Raw genomic sequence first — 12,899 nt, 5'->3', positions numbered from 1 at the left:
TTCTGAGGCAGATAAGATTGAACAGAAAGTATCTTCCAAAAAGAGATAGGAGCTTAAAATTTGGCACAAATTTTGCCAATGTGTAATGTTTAGCGATAAAAATAGTATCCACACAAAATTCAAGATGGCGGTAATTAATCGAGATTGTCGTTCAAGGCATTATTTACCATTAGTGCACGTAAAACAAAAACCCAGCTTTACTTAATTCCTCAAACTAGTTCTAAACTGTGAGTTAGGGATTAATGTACAAACTTAAATCAGTATCATTAATGCTTAATATTGTTAGATATACTAAATAGATCTGATAAGAATGTTTTTTATGTCAGCAGTTATTATGGTTATGGTTTCTTGAAAAGAAATGATGATATCTCCGTATGTTTTTAGGCTTTATTATAATTTTTTCTACATGGTAGAATGTTTTGTAATACTACTAACCTGCACATGTTATAAATCGAATTTGATATCTCTCCCAATTGTAAACAATACCTTTAGTGTGTTGCGTCAAAGTTATCTCAACTTATAACTTATAATTTGATATGTTTTTTTTAAATCTTCTTATATTGCTGTCTATTACATTTTTCTATACATCCGAACGATATTGTACTAGTGTAAACCATATTGATTTTTTTTTTTTTTTTTGGGGGGGGGGGGGTGGAGCTCATTCCAGTGTTTGGGTAAGGCCCAATCTTTGATAAAAAAGAAATGCTTCTGTATCAAAGCTATGCTTTTTTACTTGTATGTTACTCTGCTGTTGTAGAAACGTGAATGATGATGGTATATGTGTAATAATGTCTGATCCGTAGATGTCCTTGAAAGCCCTTCTGATCCGAACCCCCCCCCCCCCAAAAAAAAAAAAAAAAATCCAACATGGCGGGAATTTCTCAACTTTGCTCTTAAATGTGTTGTGCGAAATTACTTTTCAGTATATTGTTCGAATAAAATTGTCCAAATTGATTATTCGTGCTGTATATTCACATTTACAAATAATCATGCTGAAACTGTATTTTCCGTTATCAGATTTTTCTTACATTGTTTTTAGGCTGATTTCATGTGGGTTATAGTGTCACAATTGATCTGAACTTATGCCATTGGTAGATGCTCTCCTATATTAGATATCAGGATCACTCGAGAGTGAAAATGTTCATTTTTATTCATTTTAGAGTGACCTCGGGGATCACTCGATCACTCGAAGAGTGACGAGTGATCTATAAGGCAGGGCTCGACACTGACGGTGGTCCGGTGGCCCGGGGCCACAAAAAAACGCACGTCGGGCCACCAAAATGTCAGAAATTGAAGAATTTGGTGGCCTGATCGGGCCACCAAAAAAGGTCGGATATTTGCCTTTGGGCCACCAAAAATAAAAGTTAGTGTGGAGCTCTGGCCAAGGTCACTCTAAAATGAGTGAAAATGAACATTTTCACTCAAAAGTCACTCCAATTTCACTCTAAATTCACCGTTTTCTGTTATTCACTCCTCACATCAAAAGTAAAAACTTCCACTCGATTTGTTTTTTTCTTCTTCGGAGAGTAGAATATCACTGGTTTAAAAATGTGTCCATAAAAACTTAAGACGGTTTAAGATAGCACAACAGACAAATTTGTATCAAAAACGAAATAATACATTTAATTTGGCGCAATACACTATGTCAACTTTGATGGCTGTCATCTTGATTTTTTTTTTTTGAGCGGTTGATCTAAATTTTGTCTTAAACTATCTATAACAAGATTGGTGCCAAGTTTCAAGCTACTACCTCTATTTGATTTTTTTTTTCTTCATCTCATCTGCTTCAGAACAATCTACTTTGAAATAATAGCGATCAGTATCACCTGAGCTACCACTTGGTATGAAAAGTTAGTTTGCAGGCACAAACCCTTCTTTGTCAAAGAAAAAGTCTGCATTTGTCAAGACTACTACACGCACCACTGGCGCTGCTACAAGCGCCAGTGCCAGTGGTGCGTGTAGTAGTCTTGGCGCGCGCAGACTTTTTTACGACCAACAAGGTCTTGGTCGCAATTAAAGTGGCCATTTTTACGTAGTGAGTTTTCAAGTTTGAGACATTATAACTCCTGAACCGAAAACGGTACTGACCCCTAATTTTCTCCAAATATGAATTATATGTCAAACAAAATTCTTGAAACGTTTCAAGATAATTCTTTAGTTTTTCTCCGATTTATACTGAATCAAGCATTTTCATGATTTTCCTTTTTTCAAAAAAATATAAAAAAATGAGTGTTTTTTCCTTAAAATCTCAATCCAATTATCACAATAACCCACGAAAATGGTATCAACTTGAAGAAATTTTTATTCTCTTTCATATGACATCACATTTGTTGAAATCTGATGTTTCTATCGAATTCTATCATTTAAATAACAAATTCAGTAAATATGGCGGCCATCTTGGACGCCATCTTGGATTTGGAGGCTTTCGCAACAAATTTTTTGAGGTAGACCAGTGGAATGTTGTTTGTTACAATAAAAACTTGAAAATAAGCATGGTCTAGACGTGTGTCTACTTAGTTTGTAGAGAGAGTGCAACTCGACCTCTGTTTTTAGCTTTTGGCCCCCCGGTTAATGCACTCGGCGCACCTTCACTAACGCCACGAAATAATCCTGTGCATCATTAGTTTTATAAAATGGGTCGAAAACTAACAGCATTATTCACGTACCTTTGTGGGTCAATACCAGTCAGCTACATGTAGCACTCGCTCAAAAGTCAAGCAAGATGTCCGAAGATGTTCGTCCCAAACATTTACGCACGTCTCACTCGGAAATCCCGCACACTCACCTAGTACTGTACGTACGTATAAGAGTATACGTACGCCACGTACTGTTATGCACAAGAAAGGCCGCCGGCTGTTGTGGCAGCCCGCGGCCCGAACTAGAAGTTGTTTACAGGATTGACAGCGCGTATAGTAGCGCGTGACGCACATGTAACAACTGATTGAGTGCGCACTGCTAGTGTAAAACATTGTGACGTACGTCAGGCCAGGGAGGTGGAAGAGAGACTCTTCTTAGTGCTTAGGGAAGGGATATTTATTCTCACTAGCGTTCTACCGCGGGATCCCGCAAATTTGCGGTAGGACGATTTGCCGAACGCGTAATACGCGCTGAACGTTTTTTTCTATGCGCAGCGGCAGGGGAAAAAAATCGTGCGGAGGAACGCGGTAGGACGCTGATCGTCCTGCCGCGGTAGGACGGGCATGATTCATTCTTCGTGTGCACGCAACTACGGGCAGATACTGAAGTGGTGCACGCACACCCTTTCCCCGTCGATCGGATCATCTCTGTGGCACAACCTTTCTAACGTTTGATGCATGCACGATACACTCGTTACATGTATCATGTTGTAGTGTATTTGAACGGCTCGTGTGTTTCACGCGGGGTTAGTAACGGTGCGTTTCAATTTTTGAGTTCTCACGATCGTATTAATAAACATTATACACTTTCTTTCGATCTCAACATAAGCAAAACTGCGTTTGACTTGTTTGCACTTTACGAATTCTTTGAGCTCTGTCACAGCACGATCATGACAAAGTTTTATCAAATTCTTTCGAAATCATGCTCAGCAAAACTGCGTGTGATTTGTCTGACTACAAATATATACAATCTAGCAAATTCTTTGGGCTCTCTCCAGCACGATCATGACATTTTTTTATCTAATTTTATCTTTTTAAAGTTTTTGTTCGATCTCACTTTCAGGAAAATTGCGAGTAATTTTTTTTCTTTGAGTTTGTACAGTACGATCATGACATGTGAAGCAATCTATCACACACTTTCTCATACTAACAAGCTAGTAGTAAAGTTGGGCAAGCGTTTTGGAACAAGGAAAAAAAATGCTTGACCGAATCGGGCAAGCAAATTATTTTGAAGTCATCCTTTTCCCCCACATTTTCCCTGAGCTCCAATATCAATAAACCCATAAAAATCGAGCATACGGAAGCCCTAAACTAACGACTGTCTAGCGCTGCTACGCAGTTTCAACAACTTTCTAACACTTACTTTTCGATGAAACACGAACACTCGAGAGATCGCTATGATCGGAAGTACGAGTAGTTATACAATGTACTTGAATATTCCAATGCAATTTGTGTGTGGATAGTATTCCGTAGTGACAAAGCCCAATATTTTGGCAGTAAAAGTAACCACCAGCAGAGAACTGGCGTTTTCTGCTCGCCGTAAGCTGTTTGCAGGTGAGTATAGGTGACCCCCCTCGTAAACAGCCATACAGTAACTGTTTGTGCACCACGTGTCTGTAGAGCACGCAGCGAATTCGGAGAAACAAAACAGAACGCAGTCACGTAGACAAAGTTGTGAACACCAACTTGACCAAGAAGGAAAACATGAAAAATCCCACGATGGCAAGGTGCCAGACCTTGGGGGAAGGGTGGGGCGGTAGAATAGAGAGCATTCAACAAAGGAAACCGCGCGCACTGGTGCATTCCTGGAGGTTATAAGCAGTCTGGGGCCTGGGGGACCCGGGATGGACAGGTAAGGAAAGCAAATCGAAGACCGAGGGCGAAGACCAAGGATGTCAAACATTTAATACGATTCGTTATCACAGGCTATTTTTTTCTTTTTCCTCTCATTTCTTATCTGTCTGATCTTTCATTTATCGGTAAAAAGAAAAAAAAAAACATTAATTGATGTCAGGATTCAAATACTATAGTAACTTGTTTTTTTGTGTGCCTTATTTTCTTTTCTACTGAATTATATCTTATACCTCAATTATCACCACTGATCAGGGAAAAAACAACAGTAACTGTTCGTTTCTCACAGTTCACAATCCGAAGTTTTTTGTTTTTGTTTTTGTTTTGTTTTTTTAATAGAGAAAAAAAAATGAAAGAGAGAAAAAAAAGTTTCGGTTTTCCGAAGGTTCGCTTAACAAAATATGGAAAAAGAAGAAGAAAAGTTAAGTAATTTTGAAGGTTTGTTGATTCGAAATCGAAACACAATGTGTAATTCTGAAGATTCCGCAATCCCGAAACTAATAGGCCATAAGTTTCGTACCACGCAGACCTATACATGAGAGTTCGTTCTAAGATTAACAAACTTTTTCTCAGATTTACAAACCCTGGGGATAATGCCACAGTAATATTCGTATTAACGAATCCTTATATTTTCTTTAACAAACATCTGGAGATTTTGCGTGTTTCAGATTCGAAATAACGGGGTCATCCTACGAGACCGACACCCACGACTCATACAGCCCACGAGTTCGACATTGAAAACAGGTCCATGAGTCATACAGGTCACGAGTCATAGAGCCCACGAGTTCGACGCTGGGCAAATGAAGTTCATGAGTTCGACACTCGGTAAAAACGGCTCACGAGTTCGACATAAATAAAAACAGTCCACGAGTTCGATGGATATATAACACGGGATTTAATGTGTCGGTCTCGTACGGCCTTTTTTGCTCACGTTAAATGGGTTATTCAAATACCGGTTTTGATTGATTGGCTAAACACAGTCACGTGATGGAGGCACATTGGTTATGTTCGCCCATGGGCAGAACATTTTTGTAATGCTCTCCCATGGGAAAACATTTTCACGTATAAAGAAATGACAAACGATACCAAACGATTGTACGATCATATTTTTCACGCAATCGATAGGATATAAATTTGCCTATTCCGTACAATGTGAAAATTAAAGCAGATGACCGATAATTGTAATGCGTACGAAAGTGTGATAATTTGACTAACCCATATAGGCCTAATCTAACAGATAATGACTTTCATTGTCGGGAACATGTACCAAACATTCCACCATCAGGGTTTGAAACACTATTTCGGGAGGCTGTAAGTTCCTCGACTTCGTCTCGGGACTTATAACCTCCCTCAATAGCATTCCAAACCCTTCGGATGGAACATTCGGTATTTTCCCTCCCCGCCAGTGGACATCATCTATGTCGAACTCAGGGCTGTATGACTCGTGAGGTGTATGACTCCTGGACTGTACATTATGTAAATATGACTCGTGGGTGTCGGTATCGTGACGTACATGCACCCGAAATAACGAAACATCAGAATTTCCTTTCAACGGAATAATGTATACCGTGCCTGAAAAAAATCAACCATTCTAAACCAAAAGATACTATACTTATTTGTTACGATTATATCTCCACGTTTTCCATACCTCCTTGTAAGATATCACTCACTGCCATATGAATACTCCTCGATAAAAAGTAAACTATGTCGAACCATGTATGTTAACTTATCTTGCCTCAAGGATTTTGTCTTTTCTTGATTATCCCTAATAACCAGAAGGTTCGATAATAAAAAAGAAATAGATATATAAAAAAATGAGAGGAAGAAAGGATCGAAGGTTCGTTCATTTGATAACGAAAATTGATTCGGTATACTGCAAGTTCGTTTATCAGAAAAAGTTTCGTACGACGTGATTCATTCTCTGATCAACGAATCTTATTTCATTTCCAGAGAAACGAACCTTCGGAATAATGCCACAAGTGCAATGGGATAAACGAACCTTGTTGATTATTTTCGGATTGACAAACTTCTATATAGTCGGCAGAGGGAATCTGCGTGTATCGGATTTGCAATAACGAACCATCGGCATAACGAACCTCCTTCTTCTTTTTTTTTTTTTGTCGGAAATTGAACACCACGCCTAGAAATCATCGATAGTGTCGAATAAGAATGAAACTGATTTCTTATACCTCAAAGATTATTCTTTTCTGAACTTTCTCCCAATGCCCGAATAAAAAGGGTGGTTTTAGAGCGTGTTGCTCTGAAAGTGCTTTATTCCAAAGGTTCGTGAATCCGAAAATGATGAATGATATGGCCTATTAAATTCTCCGAAGGTTTGCCAATCCGAAATGAAGGTTCGATTTTGTGATGGTTCGTTAGTTCATATATAAAAGGGTACTGTTCGTTATTCCGAAGGTTCGTTGATCCGAACATTTTGTGGCGTTATTTCGAAGGTTCGGTAATCCAAAAATGAAATAGGGTTCGTTATTCAGAAGGTCCGTTGATCCGAAAATGAAATAGGGTCCGTAACGAACCTTCGGAATAACGAGCTTTTATTTCATTTTCGGATTAACGAACCTTCGGAATAACGAACCTTATTTCATTTTCGGATTAATGAACCTTCGGAAGAACGAACCTTCGGAATAACGAATTGTAACCATATGTATATGTTGAAAAAATGGTGTTATGTTGAGGTTCATGTAAACACATAATTACAAACACAAGAACACACGATTCACAAACTGGAATACAATCGTAATCTCTATTTGTGGAATTGATGAATTTTATATCTACTCCTGACATTATTGTGATGAAAGAAAAAATATCTGCTTCTTTGAATCTCTCTAAAAAAAATCGAGTGAAAATATCCACCCTTAAAGGAGTGAATACAAAAAAGAGTGAATTTCGAGTGAATTTCGAGTGAATTTTGAGTGAAAATGTTCATTTTCACTCGTTTTAGAGTGACCTCAGGGATCACTCCAAATTCTTCGAGTGATCCCTGAGGTCACTCCAAAATGAGTGAAAATGAACTTTGCATTCAAAATTCACTCCAATTTCACACTAAATTCACTCTTTTTGTATTCACTCCTTTAAGAGTGAATATTTTCACTCGATTTTTTTAGAGAGTACGTGTGTGCGGAGATGGGTTAAGATGATAGGTGAGTGGTCGAGTCGCGACTTGATAATGTTTTCATCAGCGTATACTCCATTACAAAAAGTTTTAAAAATGGAGATATCAAGGAATGAAAATTAAATGAAAACACACACGTATACAGAATCACGCATATACCCGTTTAAAGCTGACAGAAGGTTCGTTAATCCGAAACACACAAATTCCCTATAATACCTACAGAATTCGAAAATGAAAAAGGGTTCGTTATAATCCGAACATTTGTGGCGGTATTACGAAGGTTCGTTATTCCGAAGGTTCGTTAATCCGAAAATGAAATAGGGTTCGTTGTTCTGAATGTTCGTTTATCCGAAAATGAAATTGGGTCCGTAGCGAACATTTGGGGTAACGAGCTTTGTTTCCTTTTCTGATTAACGAACCTTACTTCATTTTCGGATTAATGAACCTTCGGAATAACAAACCTTATCACTTTTTCGGATTATCGAACCTTCGGAATAACGAACCTTCGGACTAAAGAACCTTCGGAATAACGGACCTTCGGAATAACGAACTACAATCGGTAGGCGTAAATTCACACACGAATACACGATATACACCAAGAGACGAACTGGAATATAATCGTAATCTGAATATGTGGAATTGCTTTTATCATTGTTATTTTCATTTTTTCCTCTTCCTCTCCCTTCTTACGAAACTGTGATGATGAAGAAAAAAAAATTCTGCTTCTTGTATATAGGTTACTTCATTATTCCACACTTGTGTGCGAAGGTAAGGTGAGGGGTACCGAGTGGTCAGGTGTCGGGGTCATCCAACGAGACAGTGGACATTGGAGTAGTGCATACAGATGAGGCTTATGAATATGTCTTACGGTATTTATTGAAAAAGTGGACCTTCCAGACTTTTATTTTATATTTATTTATTTATTTACAGTATTTATTTTTGGGGGGTGGCGTATAATGTATACGCACCCTAACACCACCCCCGCTACGGGCCTGCTGATCCTGATCATCCTCTTTGAAATAATGGGCTGCGTGTTCCCCTTGTCATTTATCAGCCCCTTCTCATCATCATTTTATAACGATGACCCCCCCCCCCCCCCCCCCCCCGTCTTCGCCGCAGGTTATTCACTGCTGTATAAGTTTGTCTTAATTCGATTAAAGGAGTGGTATAATATATTGGGTGATTTTTTTTTTTCATAGCAAGATATACTCACAAGCAACCTTTATGAAATGTTGAAGAACATACAATTCTAAGAGGAATTGAACATTCATTTGAGCAAAATCTGTTTTGAAATGGCTGATATAAAAACAGTGTAAAACAAACGATCGTCAAAGTGGGTCTATAACTTTTCTTGAACTGCTTTATTCCACCTCCCTGATATCTCAGCCATTTAAAAACCAATTTTCATCACTAAACTTTGAATTCTTCATAGAATTATGTGTTCTCTATTATTTCATTAGAGATCTCATCTAAAAGAAAAAAAAAACATCTAGTCCCATCTCAAACAAAACTGTACCATCCCTTTATCGAACCTTTCCCTGTGGAATAATGAACTGTCGGAAAACTCCACAAAGAGTCCGGATAGAATTCCGCAAAATACTACGTGGTGGCCATATTTTACTCTTTCTTTACACACCGATCTGCAATTCCAAACGGTAAGAACAAATGCCAGTCCCTTCCAGTCAAAATGGGATGATGTTCGTTGTTCCGAAGGTTCGTAATTCAAAACAAATTTTCATCAAATACAACTTTGAATTCCTCACAGAATTATGTGCTCGTAAGCAGAAATTAGTAGGGACATACTCAGCAGCTCCAAAATTCGTATTTTGCCCTAAGAATAAAGATTCCTATGTTCAGCGTTCATTGATTGCTTTATGTTATATCAAGGACGCAATATCTGATGTTATACCAAGGACGCAATATCTGATCTCCAAATACTTCGGAAGGGGGGGGGGGTGCGGAAACTCCAACTGCCTTTCAGGAGAGGGGGATACTTTGATCTTCTCAAGCGAGCTTTTGTGAGAGCGAATGCAAAACTTTGTTGGGTATTTTTAATTATCGTTTACTATAAAACATAGACATGCATTGTTTTCAAGCTTTAACTTTAAACATCACCATTTCCGAAGTATATTTATTATTCCAGTTTCTTTTCCCCTAACTATAATCTGAAAGTCTGCCACATGCATGATCGCTAAACGCCACGCTTTGCGTGGATGTGCCGAAGTACGAAACGATTACAGCTCGTTATTCCGAAGGTTCATTATTCCGAAGGCTCTTTAGTCCGAAGATTCGTTATTCCGAAGGTTCGTTGCTCCGAATTTCATTTTTGGATTGACGAATCTTCGGAATAACGCCACAAATGTTTGGATTAACGAACCCTTTTTCATTTTCGGATTAACGAGCCTCTAAGTATAGGGAATTTGCGTGTTTCGGATTAACGAACCTTCGGAATAACGAACCTTCGGAATAACGAACAGCACCCGTACGGAACACATGGTTTCACTCAATTCAAAGGAATGAGGTTATTGCAAGTTCGATGGATCGAATGCCCCTCATGACTTAGTTGAAGAAATCAAGAAGTCTTTTACGAGCAAAGAAATAAAAATGAGAATGAAGAAAAGAAAAACCCCGAACGAAAGTTGCTAGCCAAAATATCTAAGTAAAATTTAGTGGAAATTTACAGTATATATATAATATATTTTTTTTTTTTCACAGGTGAAGTTCCTTCGAACTTTGAATAGGGATACGCAGTTTTGAGGGGCATGAAATTGTCATGATTTTGCTGTCTAATCGGGTACATGTAGCTCTCAATAAGCATGCGGCTGCATAACATTCTCGTAGTGAATTTGTCTCGGCATACGAGACCCTTCATACTAGTAATATTTCTGTAATTCCATTTTTGATTGAGTGATTAATCAATCCCTTTTATAGTTCAGTGAGCATTAAAATACTGGTATTCAAGCATATATAATCGACTGTTCGATGTTGTCTAGTATGGGCCAAAAGAAAAGCTATACACAATCATGATGTGTTGCTTTAATCTATAGAATCATGATCTTTGCCAATTACAAGCTGATCGTTGTTCGATCGATGTTCCCAGGCTATGTCATACGCTGTTTATTACCAGAAGTGCGCGCATTCTTTCGTCCAGCACCTGAGTCTGGCAACTGTTTTTGTGGAAATGCCCACAAGTGTGTGTTGTGTGTGTGTGTGTGTGTGTGTGTGTGTGTGTGGGGGGGGGGGGGGGGGGGTCAAGTTTCTTCTATCCGAAGAGACTGCATACGCACAATCAGCTCTTCGCTTTTATTTTACTGTCGTCAATGTTTTTTCCCCTTATTCTTTGCTGGTAATGGCATTCATAATTTAACCGAAAATAAAAAAGGTCAAACAGTTGGTTATTCGGCAATTCCATCCAAGTTGTAAGTTAGTTTATCATAAAGAGCAATACATGTACATGTAATAGTATTTGACAATTACAACAGAGGAAGAAATGATCAAATTTGATCCTGAAATTGATCCTAATGGCGATGTAGAAGAGAGGGAAACGTGGCAGATGGAAGGATTTTTTTTATCATTGAATTTTAAGAAAATTACAGATCACCAGTATATTTCATGTCGTCAAAACTATATCGTGTTTTTGTGTTTATGTCAGTGCGTGTGTGTGGGCATACGTTTACTTGCGTGTTTTAATTCAACTCTCATCGTGTAATATCCCATAATTATAATTACAGCAATCTGCGCATCCCGAGAAAAAACTGAAAGATGTAGCATCTCCTTGCTCAAAGTCTTGTACTACGCCTCCCCCTCCACCACCCCACCCCTCGAAAACCAACCTAACATAACATAGTGTGTTTGAAAACACCGCTGTGCTTCTCAAAAAAAAAAAAATAGAGAAGAAAACAACTGTACATTTCGCGTCGTAACGTGTTGATTGCACGTCGGTCTCCCACCACTCAAAGAACATCTTACATGACACCGTGCGTGGGAGCTGAACATGAAAGTTGCGTTCTTCCCAGGCACGCACATGTTGAATGACAGCACGTGGTTATTGCGCACCTCTTCTTCTGCAATACTCAGTAGACTGTTCACAGATTCTCTTGCAGACTGACTTGATTACAGTAACTGTTGTTCTCAATCATTCAACTATAGTACTAGTGTACGCGTTTCTCTTCATATTGTTATTGTGCTGTTAATAGCCTGCAGCTGCAGGCCGGGAAAACAACAGCGTGTTTGAAATGGAATTGTTGGGAATATATCACAGGTTACTACTGATTTGAGAAGAATTTGCTTTCCTGTCTTTCAAAGTGGTATGTACAGGTAATCTCCCCTAAAAGCCCAACCAATTTAACGTAAAATCCAGCGGTTTTCTTGGGATTGCAACGGTATTTTAGCAGCAGCCTATACTCCTGTAATGATAGGGAGATCAGGAACGAAATTGCACATCGTTTGATACAACCTTGGGCGTCCTTACACACGGAATGAGTTGCCCGTCGAGGCGTGGTAAATATTCTGTAGGTGTATGTACCATTATAAGAACTAATTTCCGTAAAACAGTATCCCGACAGTGAAAAGAACTGCCGTGTCGGTAAAATAATGTCAATGTGACGATCAAGCTGTAATAACAATGTACAAAATACAATCTACAAACTACAAGAAAGACATGATATTACATTCGCTCATCAGAAGTGAAATTCATCCACCAAAATTTACGTCTAAAAGGGCGAGTCTAAGCAAGGTGTGTGACCGTGGCACATGCCGTATTCTATGTAAATAATCATAAGAGTTGTCAAAATGCAGCTTCACGATGTCCTTTTTGTGACTTGTGTTTTGTTTTGTCGGGTTTTTTTTTTTTCTTAACAAAGGAGCTTCGATATTTGAAGCTCATTTTTCCCATTGGCATTTTAACATGTCAAACGTTGCACTCTCGCTATTCGATTGTCTGACAAAGAATATGAGTCACGTGTAGATATTTTTTTCAGTGATTTCGTTCATTTATATCAACACAAGACTCGCGAATTGTCATGTCACATTATATAGCTCATTTCACTGTCGTGAAATCAGGATTCAGGTACCGGTACTAACTAGCCTAGACCTACTTAATCATAATCACTTCATCCTTGGATGTAAATTAGGGCCTACACTTTATTTTTTGAGTTATCCCAATAGAATAGTGTCTCAGCTTGAAGGTTGCGCGACGATATTTTTCCACCTCATTTGTGATTAAACTGGCATCCATACGGCCACAAACGATTTCAAGCCGTGTAATTCTAGTCTTTAAAAAT

Source organism: Diadema antillarum, unplaced genomic scaffold (assembly GCF_040938485.1).
Source record: "Diadema antillarum isolate AM-2024a unplaced genomic scaffold, OU_Dant_1.0 seq00000770_RagTag, whole genome shotgun sequence".
In the NCBI taxonomy this organism is placed as follows: domain Eukaryota; kingdom Metazoa; phylum Echinodermata; class Echinoidea; order Diadematoida; family Diadematidae; genus Diadema; species Diadema antillarum.
This window is presented reverse-complemented; position numbering follows the sequence as displayed.